Source organism: Dermacentor silvarum, chromosome 6, assembly GCF_013339745.2.
Source record: "Dermacentor silvarum isolate Dsil-2018 chromosome 6, BIME_Dsil_1.4, whole genome shotgun sequence".
NCBI lineage: Eukaryota > Metazoa > Arthropoda > Arachnida > Ixodida > Ixodidae > Dermacentor > Dermacentor silvarum.
The window spans coordinates 89,194,224-89,213,097 of record NC_051159.1 but is presented as its reverse complement, the minus strand read 5'-3'; positions in this window follow the sequence as shown (position 1 = coordinate 89,213,097).

The following is an 18,874-nucleotide window of genomic DNA, read 5'->3' as shown; positions in this document are numbered from 1 at the left end:
CGGGCATGCTCCATAACACCTCTTTGACAGCGCTAGGTCTTTCCGAAACACTTTAGAAACACGCTTGGATCATGATTCGCACTTTTTTCGTATAGCGTTATTCCTTTGGCATGCTCTCTCGTAAGTCGGGAGCATTCAACAAGCGTTGATTTTATTAGTAACCTCTGTAATAACAAAATAAGACAAAGGACCGATTGTATTTTTACTTCCTCTGTTTTCTTTTTAAATCACGTTGTCCTGGTATGAACCAGCACACATCATACGAGATTTGTAAGTAGCCCTGACCACGTCTTTAAAAAAAGATTTAAAAGGCTCGTGTTAACTTACTTTCTTATTTCACCAAGCCTCTGGAAAAAGCCTGAAGGAAGTATAAGAGAGGCAGTGAAGCCAGGCGGGCCTCGTTATATTCATGATATTTTTATTGCTTCTGCGTTACTAGTAGACAAACCAGAGAGTATTCAAGAGGCGCTTCGTTTGTACAATGGCGTACTGGTGGTATTTATGCGAACCTGCCCCCCCCCCCCCCCTTTAATCCCTGCCTTTGGTTCTGTCACCCACATGGTGTTCTGAAGGTATTTAGAAGCCAAGAGTACCAAGAAAACGTAGGGTTTATTTCTCATACCAAGACGGTGTCGATGGCAATTACCTCGTTTCTTACATATTGGCAAGCATTCGTACAAATTGCGCTTTGCGGAAGAAAAGTATGGAATATCAAACAATTCATTTCTTTGTGGGAACATTATTTTTGGAATAATAATATATGCATGTGCATTTTAAAGACATCTGCATAACATTACCTTAATAACAGCAGCCTCACATAAAACACAAGCAATCGAAGGTCGAATATGCGTTGACGAAGCTGATTGCAGGTGATTTATTTGGCACTGACAAAACGGCTCTAATATTGAACCCTCGCATCCCTAGTCATTGGCAGACTATCAATAAACACTTCACAATCTACATCGTTATACTATCAACAGTGAGACATAGCACAATCAACTGTAAAGGCATACAGAGCACGGTTGCCGCTACAGAAGGTTACCTCATGGCTTAAACAGCAGGCCTGAAATGAGTAAAGAGACTGTGCTTGCCTTTGGAAATATGCCAAAGCATTAATGTGCAATCATGACCAACAATTTGCCCGCCACTGCAGCCGACTTCTCTTAATTCGCGGTGCCCTGCTTTTCCAAAGTTTTATGCAGTGCTGTGGGATTCATGAAAGTAGTTATTAACTTCGTCGTCCATTTTCCTAAGCTTTCGGGACATGCAGATCGCAAAATTTATTACTTTATTTTTCACTGCATAGAACCACAATATACATAAATAATATTGCGAGCAAGAACGCAGTGAGACGAGTTTCGTAGTACACACAAATGTATGACATATAGGTGTATCCGAAAGTGAGAAACAACTTTATTCGAGCACAATAGAAAAAGAGCTATCAGAGAGGCCGCATATGAGCGGGCTTTGTTCTGTGGAAAGTAGCTGAAAGGAATCCCGAAGCACATAGCCAGGCTGCAAGCTCGATGACTGTCAGTGCCCCGTTTTAAAGGGGATGTCAATAAATAATGATCATCAGCAACAGCATCATTAGCATCGTATTGTGCCACGTAATGTCGATACGTGCAAATTTTGCATTGCAGTTCCGTGGTATTCCACGAGGTGTTACGGCATGTAGCAGTTGCATCGTATTGTGCCACCTGTCAAGGGATGTGACATGTGCGCCCGTAGTCTCGATACCTGTGTTTGCTCTTCGGTACACGTTATGGCGCCTGCTCGCAAGGTACAAACTGCGGCTGAAGGAGCGAATCGTAGAGCTACACGTGCGGCAGCACCGAGACAACCTCACGCACAGCAAACCGCTTTGAAGAGAGCAGCACGAGCCGCAGCTCGCCGTCAACGCTGGGCGGACAGTTAAGTTTGTTTTCGTAAAAAACGACGCAAAGATACTTTGCTGCGGAGACTCTCTAGTGCGTGCTGCCGAAAGTGGAGCTCCTATGGAGCCGCTCCTCCAGCTTACGCCGTGACTGCGCTGCGTGTGCCGCGCAGGCCTGAGACTTTTTCCCCCGTTGCTTTCGGCTAAGGCTGAAGGGTGTTATTAACTTTATTACATGGCAGGGAAGACACGGTAATGCCCTCATGCACGTATCGGCACAACGTGAGTGTGGAAATGACCTGCTGCTTTCCCGAGAAAATTCATTATTCACAGGGGCGCCTAGAGCCCGTCCTTCGCCGTGGAGCGACGCGATGCCAGCGGCGTGATCTCGAAGTCAGGAAACAACGCAGTCAATGAAGATTTGTCGCATGCCTCACATTGACGTGAGGACATTAGACGCACAGAATGTTAGCACGGCTCTTCGTCTGGGGGGTTGTTTGAGACTTGGTGACGTCATGTGCGTTTTCTCACTAAATATAGTGCACCTGCCCGTGCGCCGCATTTACTCAGCAGTCTGGTTTGTTCTCTTCAAACTATTTTATTCATTATCAGCTCTATGACAAGGTGAGAAGAATGCTTTTATTATTTCAATGCTTCGTGCATGTGAGGATCGTTAAGTTTGGCCTAAATTTTGTGCTGTCCGAGATGTCCTGTTGTACTCGTGCAAGACAACCTAATGTGGTTAAGAGAGATTATTGCGCTAGTTGGTGTACATACATTGTTATTGCGCTATGATCGTAACAAACTAACGAGGACAAGAGGAACACCGACTAGGATGGAATACACAAACTGACACCGAGAAAGGCAGATTATGCTCTGTACTTTTGCTGATTGGAATTGCTCTTCTCGTGAATACTTTAGTCGCCTTAGGGGGTAAGGCAAACTCAGAAGTATACAGCAGTCCCCTTTGCATTTGTCTTTCGTGGAAGGTGCTACTTTTTTTCTTCCAAATCTGGCTTGTACTCGACCGCAGTTAATACCAACATCCATGAAATGAGCCGCAATAAGCCTGGCAGCTACAACAATTCCTACTTGTAGCAGGACCAATTTTCATATTAAATAATTAGGAAAAGAGAACGTAATGCTCTTAGAAGGCAGCGCTGCATTAAGTTTATTGCCCCGGTTGAAGAAGGTATGTTTTAGCAACAGAGTGGCTTTAAATGCGAAAATATATTTTTGCCTAGCGGTACCCAATTTGGCCGGTTGTTGAGAGGTACCTGAACTCGATATATGATTCAAAAGAAGGCCACCATGTGTTACAGTCTCTAGCGAATCAGGATTTGCTCGATGCGTGAAGTTTCTATAAGCGCCTGGCAAGTGTGATAGTCTGACGAATGTTATTGGTCGATTTCATGAGAGATCAAGCGAAGACTTCCTGAACTTGATGAAAGCGAGTACCTCCGAGACTTCCAAGAAGAACCAATAGATGAATCTTCTTGAACCAATATCAGGAGAACACGGCTTATAAGGATGGAAGAGGACGCACACAGCGCTGAACGTTCGTCATGAAATGTCGACTTCAATTCTGTCATGAAATATGTGATTTACATTATATTTTTGGTGAGGCAAATAGTGTCCCCGGCATTACCATATCTGCGTCGTAGGCACAGCTACAATACGCAAGTCCCAAATACTTTGTCCAGCGAGCCCGGACATCCTGGTGACCGCGCCAAAATCACCTTGTGCAAGAATTCTGTCGTTTCTCTCTGTGTCTACAACCTCTCACGTTCTTCGTGCGCATAAGGAATATCAGGTACGATGATCATAATCTCAAAAAAGCAAGACTGTCCATTCTCAAAACAAAAGATAAATACGTAACAGGTTTGCCTTCTCGCCTAACCTACCGTTCCATCGTCGTTAGATTCATGACTACGTGTTTCCTTTTGAGATTGTTTCTATTACATAGTTTGCCTTCTTAAATTCGTGTTCAACAAACAGCTGCGGACTGTTCCAAATGGACTCTTCGGAGAGATTTGCATCTCGTTTCTTGAGCTCAAATTGCAGAAGTGCAGTCTGGAACATGTCATGCGTCGTGCATTAATCTTCTCGCTAATCGCACTTGCCGCCTGGCCCTGCCCGGTACCTCATCTCTTCCGGGAGCTCTTGCGCTAACTAAGAGGATCATGGCGCGTGTCTGCTTTGTGAGTGTGCGAAGGTGGACGAGGCTTGGCATAAACTTCAGGTTGCACCTGTACCTGCTAGTGTGCACACTCACGCTAATACGTGTCTGCTCCAGCATTATGTTGCCATGGGTCAGCCGAAACTACAGTTTGTGCAGCACGGCGATATATTATGAACCGCAACCGCGTCAAACGCGGAGAGCCCTGCCACACTATGCGGTATTATGAGGCGACAAAAAATGTACTGGTCGAAAGCGGTTGTATTAAGAACGTTCCCTTTTGCTTGCCTCCCTTATACCTACTCCGTCCCACTTACAAGACCGAGGCCTTAACCCCTTCTTGCCGCCTTATTCCTAGCACAACAATCACAATAAAGGGTGATCATCTTTTCACGTAGAAAGAATGCGTTTCAGGAAGCGCCTAACTACTGGAGGAACAAGAGCAGGGCTAGACAAAGGAGTCACAGGAACGTGGAGACACAGGGAAGCCTAAAAAGGGAGCCACAGCATACTCTTGCACATAATAACGACAGTCACTGAAGTCTCATCAGCGTTATTATAACTGATTAAGGGGCATTTCCAGAAAAACAAAAATAGATGGAAGCAGAAAGCACCATTGTGATGTTTTCCATGCTTCAATGTTCATGGACTACCCGGAAAATGTTGTGTACAGGATAACGCTACTGTGCAAAAGAAGCTACATCGGACACACACACGCTACTTGAACCACAAGCCATATAGGAGGCTATGCACAAGCTAAGGAACACAACCAAGCATGCGAACTCTATCATTAATGGCCGGGGAAACTTGCCAACGCAGAGTCAGATGCAAATGTAGGGCTTTTTTTTCTTCGCTGACACTTCGTTTCTATAAGAAGATTGGAGACAAAAATAACAACAACAAATACTGGAAACGTACGACATGCTACCCAGAACTAAATGGAATGTGCCAGCACACTTTTTGTCACCATTGATAAGGTAAGAAGTGAAATTCCACAGAGCCAACTTACTTTACTACTGCTTTTGCCTTCGTTTCACAGTCTTTATTCTGCTTCATTTTTTTGCCTTTACGTCCCCTTTCCCCAACCCCCTATCCCGAGTAGTAAGCAACATCACGCTACCTCAGTCCGACCTCTCTGTTCAATTAATTATGTCACTTTCTCTCTAAACATTTCTAGCGGTTCTGTAAGTATTGCTTTTGCGAATTTTTGCCACTGTCCTTGTGCAGCGACGCTAGTGTAAGATTTATGGATATGTAACACGTCTGGTGCAGTGTCACTGTGGCATATTTGTCGCTTTCAGGCATAGGCTCGCGTTGCAAAATATAAATCAGCGCCTCCTAGTCTTGTCCTTTAGAACTTGTCTTCGTCAGCACCCTGACAAGACCAGTGCTCTTGTCGAAACGCCCATTCGTCGAACCAAAGGTTAAGCCAAGCAGTCATTCGGGTTCAGTTACAGTACAGCGGTAACTATTTGTGTTACCACTGTACTTTCCAAAATGCCAATTCAACTTACACACCATCGCTGGCACACGTTTTGACCATTCAGGAAAAACTGACAATAAAAGGGTTACCCGGAAAACAAACTGTATGCAGCAAGGCCCGTATATGCTACAGTGAACGGAAGGAAGCCGGAAAAGGATAAAATACCAATGCAAGCCGTCGGTGTTTGCTAAGGGGAGACTAGGCACCTTCAAAAATATGTGTAGTGATTTGTTCATATTTAATGCGCATCAAAACTTTGAAAACATTTCCGGATCCAATGCACTGTGGGCATCGATGTAAGCGAAGCTTTCGATGCTGTTTGCTTTGATTGCCGATAATTAATGTTTTGCTTATCGCTTCTACTCGTGGTGCTCACCACGCTCCTCGTCCTTTCATGGCCGCCACGCGTCGTTCCCTTACCTCACGTCTTCGAGCCACCATACATTTGTGGTCAGCCACACGTTTCGCTGCTTAGCGAAGACGCTCCTGTTCCACGCGACACTTCTTTCGGACCTCGGTGTCCTCGACGATGAGTGCACGCTTGGGAGCCATTTTTTTCTGGCGCGCGCTTACGTGCTTCTTCTGCATACGTGGCCAGCAGGCTGCTGAGACGCCAGATCCAAGCGCTCGTTTGAGGCTATCGACGACTGCAATGTTTACGCTATCTCAGCCCAGCACGCGACCTCCATAGATCAGCACCTGCATTTTGCAGGTGCTTGCTTGCAGCACGTGCCATACGCGCAAACTGTGAAACGCTGTGGCGACTGCGGCGGCGCTGGCCGGAATGCGTACAGCCCCTGGGAAAAAAAAAGGGCCTTAGGTTGCGCGGAGACGAGCGCCATCTGGTGCTGTTGCAAGAAAGCCTGCGGTGCGCGCAAGCCAGTTCGCAGCAGCAGCAGGAGCGCCCAGAAAATCGGCAGAAGAGGGAAAGAAAGCTTCACTTTAACGAGAAGGGCTGTAATTTCTTCTCTCTTTTTTACTTTCTTGTTCTTGATCAGGGCCTTCAATATCTAATAATGTCATTATTATTATTATTATTATTATTATTATTATTATTATTATTATTATTATTAAATTGTAATATATATGAAAACATATTTACGCATGAAAGAGAGGAAAGGGTAAGCGAGGAGCGGGCTGCTGTCGGAAGTGGTGCAACGCCTGCCCACTTTTCAGAAAAGAGGGGACAAAAACATAGAATCTTTGAAATCTATGAAAGAAAAAGCTAACCAACGACAATAATTTGAGGCTTTTAGGCGAAAATAACTTGCGTGTTTCCAGAATTAGTCAAATGAGGGCCTTACGCTTGGTGCAAGCCAAGAGCGCTACGGCCACCTCCTGATGTCACTGCTCCTACCTTTATACCTTCCGAATCATCCACAGGCATCAGATACTTTCTCCACTTGACGTACTAGGTAATATTCGTTATGCACTCGCATTGCTTCGATTCGCAACAAAGTCCGGCATATTCAGCGCTATTTACGCCACAGTATAGTTGCATTGCTGATAGCATTGCATAGTGACATTTACTAGTACTGCTCTCTTAAGGTACCGACAAAAGGTGTGGATAACAAGATAACAAGGTGTGGATAACAAGATAACAAGGATAACAAGGTGTGGATAACCATGCCGCTCTTTGTTGGAGGACTCGTAGCAGAAGCAACACTATGAAAAGGGACGAGGCAAACTATGCACATCCACGCAAGCGCATTAACAGTCACCGTTCTCATCCTTCGATTAAAGATAGCAAGTTCCTCAGGGCTGAAATCTCGGATTCTGATGAAAATGCTGTAGATAGAAGTGAGATGGTTTGTTCTCGGCAGCTTCAATACGCCTGCAGATGTCTCCCGATCAGCACAATGCTTTTCTATATCAAGCGTCTGTGTTGGTACGTATGTTTGCCATTTGGTGTGGTGTTGTGTTTGCCATTCCAGAGCTGTCCATGGTCTGAATCAGGAAGCAGTCTTGGCTGCTTGTAGGTCTTCACAAATGTCAAACGCGCACTCGCCGAGTAGCGGGTCACCGGTCGTCGTTTTATTTGCCCAGTGAAAACACAGCACTGGGCCAGTAGTTTGCCTTAGCGATCTCGGCACACTATTAGAGAAATTCATGATAGATGTAACATCGTGTCCTCCTCTTGGTATCCTTCGGCATTTATTTTTCGCAAAGTTTGACGCATTGACCTGTCTTGCTGCCCGACTGCTGAGGATACTTGGCAGTAGCGCAATTGTGTACACTTGAACCCATGACGTGAGTTCAATCAAGCCTATAATGAAGCCACCTGTACGGTGCTTGGCACTTCAATGCCAACCAGTAGCACTCCTTTCTTTTCAATTAAAGTGACTCGAATTGCGGCAATTCATAAGATCTATGGACTCTACTCGGGATAGCAGCGGCGTCTGTGCAAGTAAAACAAAAACTCCATTTTGCCTCTACAAATAAGTAGTGGCATCGAAAGTATTTTGTATGCTAGAGCAATTCATAACAACATGCAGCGTCCAATAGCAGGCACATTAGAACGCTTTTGCAATGAAATGAACTGTATAACGAAGGCGTGCGTATGACCCGACCGAATTCCTATAGTTCACATTTATTGTGTAAGCCTTTACAGTGAAGGCAACTGCAATGAATGTAGTTGCACAACGGAGAAGTTTAAGGATTCTCCACGGTAATTTTTTCTTGTTAAGAACGAATGCATACAGCAGCGCCACCACTGCCTTCCGTAGTAGCTAATGACCCACGGTGTCCATAGGTAGTGCCAGTAGAGGACACAACAAAGAGCGAGCGGTTGGGTCCCGACTTCGTAGTGCTTATGCGTGTATGCCAGTCTCCGCGTATCACAATCCAACACAATTCAACAATGCATACTCGAACTTTGTATGACGGAAAGAATTGAGGAGGAGCCAAAACAACTTTGTCCTCAACTTCCAGTGACCTCGCGCGCAGGAAACGGTCCTTTCTACTTGTATGTGTTTTTATTTATTATGTGTATTTAGTTGTCTAGTATTGACTCTCATTCAGTATAAAGTTCAGGAAACCTTACCAAATTCTCGATTTCACTAAGAGCCGGCTGTTGGGCATATATGCAAGGGAAACCACTGAAAAACTTTTGTAAGACTGATGTTTCGTAATTCTGTATAAGCCCATAACGTACGGTGGAAGCAATTGTCAAGGGCCAACTCGCGTCGTAATTAGCGCAAGGCAGCCTTCGTTGTAAAGGCCCTGTGATGTGAACACGTTTGACTGTATGTTATTAGGGAAAGCTATCCTCAACAAAAAGTACATGAAAAAAAAATCTCTTACAAAAATAAAACGTTTAGAGATACAGTTTTTTTTTTATAAACAGGGAAAAACTATCCCAAGAGTATACCTGTTTTCTAAAGCGCTGTGTTTGCTTATTTGGCATTCTCTATATTCCTCCTTGCAACTTTTTTGGCCAATCCGCGAAATGAGAAAAAGAAGACAAACACTTAAATAAAAAATAGAGAGAAAAAAATGAAGGTATAGTGTGCTACAGAACTTTGCCTTACAGAAAAGTAACCAGCGGCCCGTATTGCTCACACCGATATATACAGAATATCTACCGCGTAGCCTGGGAGCCAACCAGGCACTAACGAGGACGAAAGCGTGGTTTAGAGCTCGTTAAACATTCAGGCATCCGCACCGCGCGCGGCACGCCACTGGGACCCAAGTAAGCAACACGTAAATCGAGGTGCCGGGAAGGCAGCCAGGCGCACTAACGGCAAGCAGGAACCCAAATAAGCTGCAGGATGAACCGTGAAATTATAACGGAGGCTTTGTGTGACGCTATACTCAAGAATGCCTTAACTGTCAGCGCAAACAACTATTTGCAGCAGATATTGCTTGCCGATTGAATTCGATGGTGCGTAACCTTCGTGAACAACTGCATTGTCGTCAGGCTGTTGCCACGGCATAGAACAATATCGTGAAATTGGCGGTAATTTAGGGGGTAAAGCAGTAGAGCGTGGCCTGCAACGGCAAGTAGCTGAACTGCTGATTGGCCGCCTTTCCAGATCATTTATATTGGGACCATAAAGCGACATCCAGTAGGCGATGGCCATAGAACTTCGCTTTTCTTTCTTTCTTTCTTTTCCTTTTTCTTCTTTTTTTAGTGTGCCCTTAAGAAGATGTTTGCCTGCAGGCTAACTCCTTTCTTCTTCTTCTTTCTGGGGTTTTACGTGCCAAAACCAGTTCTGATTATGAGGCACGCCGTAGTGGAGGGCTCCGGATTAATTTCGACCACCTGGGGTTCTTTAACGTGCACTACAACGCAAGCACACGGGCGTTTTTGCATTTCGCCTCCATCGAAATGCGGCCGCCGGGGCCGGGATTCGATCCCGCGACCTCGTGCTCAGCAGCGCAACGCCTTAGCTGACTGAGCCACCCCGGCGGGTATAGCAGGCTAACTCCAATTTCTCTTGAAATACCTGTAAAACGCAGAAACGCTTTTGCTAGAAAAACGCTCAACCGATTTAAATGAAGTTCGTTGCTGTTCAAAGGTAAAGCTAATTTCTAGAAATGCTAAGCAGATTTTACTTTAGGACCTCGAATAATTTGAAAAAAAAATGACGGCAATTGGAAGGAAAAAAATTGACTTTGCCTTAACTTAGTTATGCATGGGTGTGCGTATCGAGAGGTACGGTTATGGCGAAAGTCTTGCGCAAAGGTCACACGCAAATCCAAACGGATTGTCTGTAAAGTCCGTTTGGAACATGCGCGTCGCACTTGAACATTCAGCCAGCCGAATCCGTCACACGGTCCGTCACACGGCGAGCCTTCACGTCTACCAACTGCATTGTATCAGTGGCTAGGCGTGGCGCTCTCCGAGCTGCATCATTCTGCCGTCTCTGTTCGATACGCCAAGCCCGTTGTTCTGCTGTCCCCGTAGCTCGTTACCTCCTGCTGGCTTCATTACGTCATTGATCCGCGGCCCTGTCACGAGATGCCGAACTAGACGACGAACCATCCTCATCTGAATGCACTCGTCTAGCTGCTTCGTACTTACGACGCTTTTCGAGGCGTGTGACTCACTCTTCCTCCGTCTCCTCGGCTCGCTGCCTCCTCTTGGATTCGTTCCGACACCGAAGCCTGGCTTCTTTCAGTCTCTCCGACTCACTTTCCATATCTGCCCTATCTGCCGAGCCGCTCCTTCTATATATAAGATGCAAAACCGGCTCATCGGGCGATGAGCCGGTTGCCACATCGGCGGTTCCTAGGCAACGGCTCAGCTCGCGGTTTCACCGGCTCCTCCTCCAACGTCATGCCAAATGGCGCGGCGAGCGGCGCTACCAGCTGCGGCTGTTGCTAGGCAACGGCTCAGCTCGCGGTGCGGCCACAGACCACAGCGAAACGGCGAGATTACGGCCAATGTAGCTCTCGCTACAAAAAAAAAAAAAAAAAAAAAAATAGAAGCACGCAGCTTACAAAACCGTAGTTCAGTACCAAAAACAGATAACGCAATTCTTCGAACTCCATTCCTGATAAGCTCAAGCGGATACGTTTGACTTAGGGAATTACCGCTTACGTGAAAATATTAAAATGAGTACAAGGGTTTCGCAAATGTCATACTCACAAACATCGGAATAAACTCCGAAGTGGTTTATATAATACATCAATTGCGTCCGCTTGATATCTGTGATATTGATTTTTTCTTGCTCAGTTTACCACTGTGGTTGCCTTTTTTTAATTCTCAAGAAATATTTTTACATCGGCAAAATTTCAAATACAATTCACGCGTTACCTGGAGTTGAACGTATGCGTTTAAATGCAATACAGTGCATCAAAATTGGTGCAATGGGTACGGAAAAAACTATATCTCCGCTTCTACGTATTTAGATAACAGTTCTCGATCTAAAGCTTCGTCTAAGCGAAATTAGAATTTCGTGGTATAACGTTATTTTTTTGCGGAATATTGCTCTCAGGTTCTTTGTGTTTCGCAAGTCGCGAAACTAGTATTTATTGAGACACCATTTCTGTACTTATTCATTCCGACAGATGGTTCACTATACTGATGATTCGTTCTAATTCGAGGATCCGTCATGCTTGTGGTTATCATTATTTTTGCTACATAACCCCTCACTGTCTTCTTCCTATAAAGCGTTTCATGGATTCCTCAGCATGATCTAAGACTCACGTGCTCCTTTGAGAACCCCAGGAAAGTTGCATGCAATTCAGCCAAAGGCATTTTAAACGATGTACACGTTCCTTGAAAGCTAACACATGCCATAATTTAAAAAAGCAAAACAAAGTAAATGATCTTCTTTTTGAACATTTTGTTATTCGGAGGGAAAGCCTGCTGTAGGTATGTGATGTGTGGTGCGCGACGGTGATATTTGTGGTGTGCGACAAGGTGCGGTGCGTTTCAAACAAGCAGACGACAAGGAGAGCGCGCGCCGCTCTACCGCGCCGCGCCGAAAACGACGACGCCGAAGACCGTCCGGCGCGTGAACACGCGGCGCAAGAAAAGAAATCAAAAGAAAAAGAGCCAATCCAATCACAGAGGAACACGGAGCCTCGAGCAGCCAATGAGAAGTCGACGAATCGACCAGAGCAGCAGAAAAAGGAGCCGCGCTGGCAGTAGGGGGAGGAGTTCCAGAAGCGGCACCAGGACAAGGTCGGCCACCGGATCGGGAGTTGAAGACGGCCGTCGGGTTCCGGACCCGAGCCACCAGGACTTCACCCGGCCGGGGCCTCCTGCCAACCCGTTCGTGGGCGCCGCCACTCCATCCGTTCGAGAACTGCTGCCCAAGGCCGGCAAGCGTCTGCGCCCGTGGGCAGAACGAGAGCTGTCGGGCTACGGGCCCGAGCTCCACGACCAGCTGCCCGGCCAGAACGCCGCCGCCGTCAACCCCTGCTGCCAAGCCGCCTGCCTTCCTGGGCATCGCCACTCTGCCCGATAATCAACTGCTGCTGCCCGAGGCCGGTGAGCGTCTGCGCCCGTGGGCAGAACGGGAGCTGTCGGGCTACGAGTCCGAGTGCCACGACCAGCTGCCCAGCCAGAACGCCACCGCCGTCTTCCCGTGCGGCCGAGCCGCCTGTCTTCTCCTTTCGAGCCAGAGCTGCCACGCTCTGGTATCCGGTCCAATACAGCGACCTTTTGGTGAGACCAACAACGCTTCTCTCGTCGTCTCCGCTTCGCCGCGTCGAGACTGTAGTGCATACGCACACCCGCAGCCTGCCCGAACTTGCCTTCTCTCGTCGTCTCCGCTTCGCCGCGTCGAGACTGTAGTGCATACGCACACCCGCAGCCTGCCCGAACTTGCCTCATATCATTAGCGTTCTAGCTACATGTTTCCATGGTATCTTTGTGTGTTTGTTTTTATGGGTTAATTTTCGTTTCTAGTTTCATTAAAAGTTTGTGTGTGTGTTTCCCGACAAACGGCTTTGTCCTCGATTGGGTTCTGGGAGGCTCCGCCTCAGAGAACCGCCAGAAAACATTAACACAAAAGAACCTGCTCATCACAAATTGGCGTCCGCGACAGGGCAAAGCCGTTTGTTTGGATTTTCTTGTCGATTATAACAGCTTGAAGCATGGCTAGCACGCGAGAGCTGTTAGCTTTAGCGGAACGCATGGGGCTTGAGGGAGCAGAGCTAACAGCGTGGTTAGACAAGAACGAGGCGCGAGCGCGAGAAGAACGCGCTGCGGAGCGAGAAGAACGGGCTGCGGAACGAGAAGCGAGAAAAGATCAGCTTGAGCGCGAGGCACGTATTTGCAGTTGCGTCTCAAGGTCGCAGAGGCGGAACGGGCACGCTCCCTGAGAGAGATTCGCGAGCTGGAGTCCCATACAAGCTCTATTGAGCAAGCGTTTGACGCGGGATCCAGGCTCAGCAGTTCGAAATCTCTGTCTAGGGAGTGGCCCGAACGCCGTCACGGGTTTTTGTGCACTGAACAAGAGGGCAGCAGAGAAATGAACAGGCTAATAAGCAGCCTGGAGGCTGAGGATAGCTCAGGGAGCAGGCAGCAGGCAACTACCAATGAAATCGAGGCACCCATGCGCATATGTGCTTATAAAAGCACATTGAATAAAGAGGCACGAATGCCGTCAGAAAGCCCGACAGGCTGGGCAATGGTGCGCATGGAGAATGACCTCGAAGAGGACAAGATCACCAAGGAGGTACGCATGCGAACCTGTGCTACTAAAAGCACATCAGATAAAGAGGCACAGATACCTCTACAAAGCCCGACGGACTGGGCAAAAGTTCGCATTGCCAATGGCCTCGAAGAGTATGAGGCGAGCAATGAGACGCTCACCCACTCTTCCGGTGTGCCCCTTGCAATGGTGACAAGTGGCCTCGGCAGGTGCGAGGACCATCCAGATAACTCACCTCGAGAGAAGGTGAGCTTGCCTATCTGCGTCCCTGAATACTCAATAGGTCAAAGTGCAATGAGCACAAGTACCGAGATATTGGTAGAAAGAACATAAAAGACTCCAAGAACGAGATTCGTGACTTACGCAGCAAGTCACCAATCGCGTCATCTCCTGATGTGTGTAAGCACGCTTGGCCTGATGGCTTACTTGCGGAGTTAGGGACATCACAAGGTGATTCCACTGAGGAACACAGTGGGATCATCTTGCCGAATAATCTGGTAGAAAATAGCAACGCGACTGTGCATTCCTATTTGAGTAATGGGGAAGCAAATCGGTCCGCTCTGATATCAGCAGAAGCTAAAAGCATTTCCACTGAGGTGTCGTGTGCATGTTTGTGCGATGGGTCCCAGCTACATGTCGGTGTGCCTGAAATGTTCCCTACAAAATTTGTGCCCAACTGCACATATGCAGAGCACATTTCGTTTAGTGCCAATGAGACCCAGCTTATGATTTCCCAATCAGTTCAACACCTGAGTAAGGTCATTCAGAGGTACTTGTATGTTCGTTTCGCAAGGTGCAAAAAATTGGCTCCGGGGCGGTCCTCTAGAACACAGAATAGACGCGCGGTTCGTCTCATCTGGGACGCAATAACTTAAGAAGGCGATTGAATAGCCGGTTGCCATATCAGGATTTCGACCTTGGACAGAAACGTATTCGTTGTGAATAGAGAACTTGGTCTGCAACTTTGAATTATCTGAAGTGGTTTTTTTTTGTGAGTTTTATGCTGTGTATGCTCAGCGAACTTTCCCGGCTGAACAGTGAACGCCCAATGAGTGTTGTGTTTTGAGCATAAGTGTGAAAGGTGTCGCGCACAGACCGGCAGTTTTTCCTGTGGAAAAACTTGTCCCAAAAAGGGGCTTATGTGATGTGTGGTGCGCGACGGTGATATTTGTGGTTTGCGACAAGGTGCGGTGCGTTTCAAACAAGCAGACGACAAGGAGAGCGCGCGCCGCTCTACCGCGCCGCGCCGAAAACGACGACGCCGAAGACCGTCCGGCGCGTGAACACGCGGCGCAAGAAAAGAAATCAAAAGAAAAAGAGCCAATCCAATCACAGAGGAACACGGAGCCTCGAGCAGCCAATGAGAAGTCGACGAATCGACCAGAGCAGCAGAAAAAGGAGCCGCGCTGGCAGTAGGGGGAGGAGTTCCTGAAGCGGCACCAGGACAAGGTCGGCCACCGGATCGGGAGTTGAAGACGGCCGTCGGGTTCCGGACCCGAGCCACCAGGACTTCACCCGGCCGGGGCCTCCTGCCAACCCGTTCCTGGGCGCCGCCACTCCATCCATTCGAGAACTGCTGCCCAAGGCCGGCAAGCGTCTGCGCCCGTGGGCAGAACGAGAGCTGTCGGGCTACGGGCCCGAGCTCCACGACCAGCTGCCCGGCCAGAACGCCGCCGCCGTCAACCCCTGCTGCCAAGCCGCCTGCCTTCCTGGGCATCGCCACTCTGCCCGATAATCAACTGCTGCTGCCCGAGGCCGGTGAGCGTCTGCGCCCGTGGGCAGAACGGGAGCTGTCGGGCTACGAGTCCGAGTGCCACGACCAGCTGCCCAGCCAGAACGCCACCGCCGTCTTCCCGTGCGGCCGAGCCGCCTGTCTTCTCCTTTCGAGCCAGAGCTGCCACGCTCTGGTATCCGGTCCAATACAGCGACCTTTTGGTGAGACCAACAACGCTTCTCTCGTCGTCTCCGCTTCGCCGCGTCGAGACTGTAGTGCATACGCACACCCGCAGCCTGCCCGAACTTGCCTTCTCTCGTCGTCTCCGCTTCGCCGCGTCGAGACTGTAGTGCATACGCACACCCGCAGCCTGCCCGAACTTGCCTCATATCATTAGCGTTCTAGCTACATGTTTCCATGGTATCTTTGTGTGTTTGTTTTTATGGGTTAATTTTCGTTTCTAGTTTCATTAAAAGTTTGTGTGTGTGTTTCCCGACAAACGGCTTTGTCCTCGATTGGGTTCTGGGAGGCTCCGCCTCAGAGAACCGCCAGAAAACATTAACACAAAAGAACCTGCTCATCACAAATTGGCGTCCGCGACAGGGCAAAGCCGTTTGTTTGGATTTCTTGTCGATTATAACAGCTTGAAGCATGGCTAGCACGCGAGAGCTGTTAGCTTTAGCGGAACGCATGGGGCTTGAGGGAGCAGAGCTAACAGCGTGGTTAGACAAGAACGAGGCGCGAGCGCGAGAAGAACGCGCTGCGGAGCGAGAAGAACGGGCTGCGGAACGAGAAGCGAGAAAAGATCAGCTTGAGCGCGAGGCACGTATTTTGCAGTTGCGTCTCAAGGTCGCAGAGGCGGAACGGGCACGCTCCCTGAGAGAGATTCGCGAGCTGGAGTCCCATACAAGCTCTATTGAGCAAGCGTTTGACGCGGGATCCAGGCTCAGCAGTTCGAAATCTCTGTCTAGGGAGTGGCCCGAACGCCGTCACGGGTTTTTGTGCACTGAACAAGAGGGCAGCAGAGAAATGAACAGGCTAATAAGCAGCCTGGAGGCTGAGGATAGCTCAGGGAGCAGGCAGCAGGCAACTACCAATGAAATCGAGGCACCCATGCGCATATGTGCTTATAAAAGCACATTGAATAAAGAGGCACGAATGCCGTCAGAAAGCCCGACAGGCTGGGCAATGGTGCGCATGGAGAATGACCTCGAAGAGGACAAGATCACCAAGGAGGTACGCATGCGAACCTGTGCTACTAAAAGCACATCAGATAAAGAGGCACAGATACCTCTACAAAGCCCGACGGACTGGGCAAAAGTTCGCATTGCCAATGGCCTCGAAGAGTATGAGGCGAGCAATGAGACGCTCACCCACTCTTCCGGTGTGCCCCTTGCAATGGTGACAAGTGGCCTCGGCAGGTGCGAGGACCATCCAGATAACTCACCTCGAGAGAAGGTGAGCTTGCCTATCTGCGTCCCTGAATACTCAATAGGTCAAAGTGCAATGAGCACAAGTACCGAGATATTTGGTAGAAAGAACATAAAAGACTCCAAGAACGAGATTCGTGACTTACGCAGCAAGTCACCAATCGCGTCATCTCCTGATGTGTGTAAGCACGCTTGGCCTGATGGCTTACTTGCGGAGTTAGGGACATCACAAGGTGATTCCACTGAGGAACACTGTGGGATCATCTTGCCGAATAATCTGGTAGAAAATAGCAACGCGACTGTGCATTCCTATTTGAGTAATGGGGAAGCAAATCGGTCCGCTCTGATATCAGCAGAAGCTAAAAGCATTTCCACTGAGGTGTCGTGTGCATGTTTGTGCGATGGGTCCCAGCTACATGTCGGTGTGCCTGAAATGTTCCCTACAAAATTTGTGCCCAACTGCACATATGCAGAGCACATTTGGTTTAGTGCCAATGAGACCCAGCTTATGATTTCCCAATCAGTTCAACACCTGAGTAAGGTCATTCAGAGGTACTTGTATGTTCGTTTCGCAAGGTGCAAAAAATTGGCTCCGGGGCGGTCCTCTAGAACAAAGAATAGACGCGCGGTTCGTCTCATCTGGGACGCAATAACTTAAGAAGGCGATTGAATAGCCGGTTGCCATATCAGGATTTCGACCTTGGACAGAAACGTATTAGTTGTGAATAGAGAACTTGGTCTGCAACTTTGAATTATCTGAAGTGGTTTTTTTTTTGTGAGTTTTATGCTGTGTATGCTCAGCGAACTTTCCCGGCTGAACAGTGAACGCCCAATGAGTGTTGTGTTTTGAGCATAAGTGTGAAAGGTGTCGCGCACAGACCGGCAGTTTTTCCTGTGGAAAAACTTGTCCCAAAAAGGGGCTTATGTGATGTGTGGTGCGCGACGGTGATATTTGTGGTTTGCGACAAGGTGCGGTGCGTTTCAACAAGCAGACGACAAGGAGAGCGCGCGCCGCTCTACCGCGCCGCGCCGAAAACGACGACGCCGAAGACCGTCCGGCGCGTGAACACGCGGCGCAAGAAAAGAAATCAAAAGAAAAAGAGCCAATCCAATCACAGAGGAACACGGAGCCTCGAGCAGCCAATGAGAAGTCGACGAATCGACCAGAGCAGCAGAAAAAGGAGCCGCGCTGGCAGTAGGGGGAGGAGTTCCAGAAGCGGCACCAGGACAAGGTCGGCCACCGGATCGGGAGTTGAAGACGGCCGTCGGGTTCCGGACCCGAGCCACCAGGACTTCACCCGGCCGGGGCCTCCTGCCAACCCGTTCCTGGGCGCCGCCACTCCATCCGTTCGAGAACTGCTGCCCAAGGCCGGCAAGCGTCTGCGCCCGTGGGCAGAACGAGAGCTGTCGGGCTACGGGCCCGAGCTCCACGACCAGCTGCCCGGCCAGAACGCCGCCGCCGTCAACCCCTGCTGCCAAGCCGCCTGCCTTCCTGGGCATCGCCACTCTGCCCGATAATCAACTGCTGCTGCCCGAGGCCGGTGAGCGTCTGCGCCCGTGGGCAGAACGGGAGCTGTCGGGCTACGAGTCCGAGTGCCACGACCAGCTGCCCAGCCAGAACGCCACCGCCGTCGTGTCGTGCCGCCTGTCTTCTCGTCGAGCCGGCTTAGTCGTTCTCCTTTCGAGCCATAGCTGCCACGCTAACAACTGGTAACTCCGGTCTCCATACAGCGACCTTGTTGGTGAGACCAAACGCTTGCTCTCGTCGTCTCCGCTTCGCGCGTCGAGACTGTAGTGCATACGCACACCCTCAGCCTGCCGACGAACTTTACATGTCCTCTTCGGTTTCGTCTCCGATCTTCGCCGCTCGAGACTGTAGTGCATACGCCACCCGCAGCCGCCCCGAACTTGCCTCATATCATTAGCGTTCTGCTAGCACATGTTTCCATGGTATCTTGTGTGTGTGGAGACACTTTATGGGTAATAATTTTCGTTTCTAGTTTCATTAAAAGTTTTGGTGTGTTTGCCGCCAACACGGTTTGTCCTCGGGTTCGGAGGTCGGGAGGCTCCGCCGGCTGAGA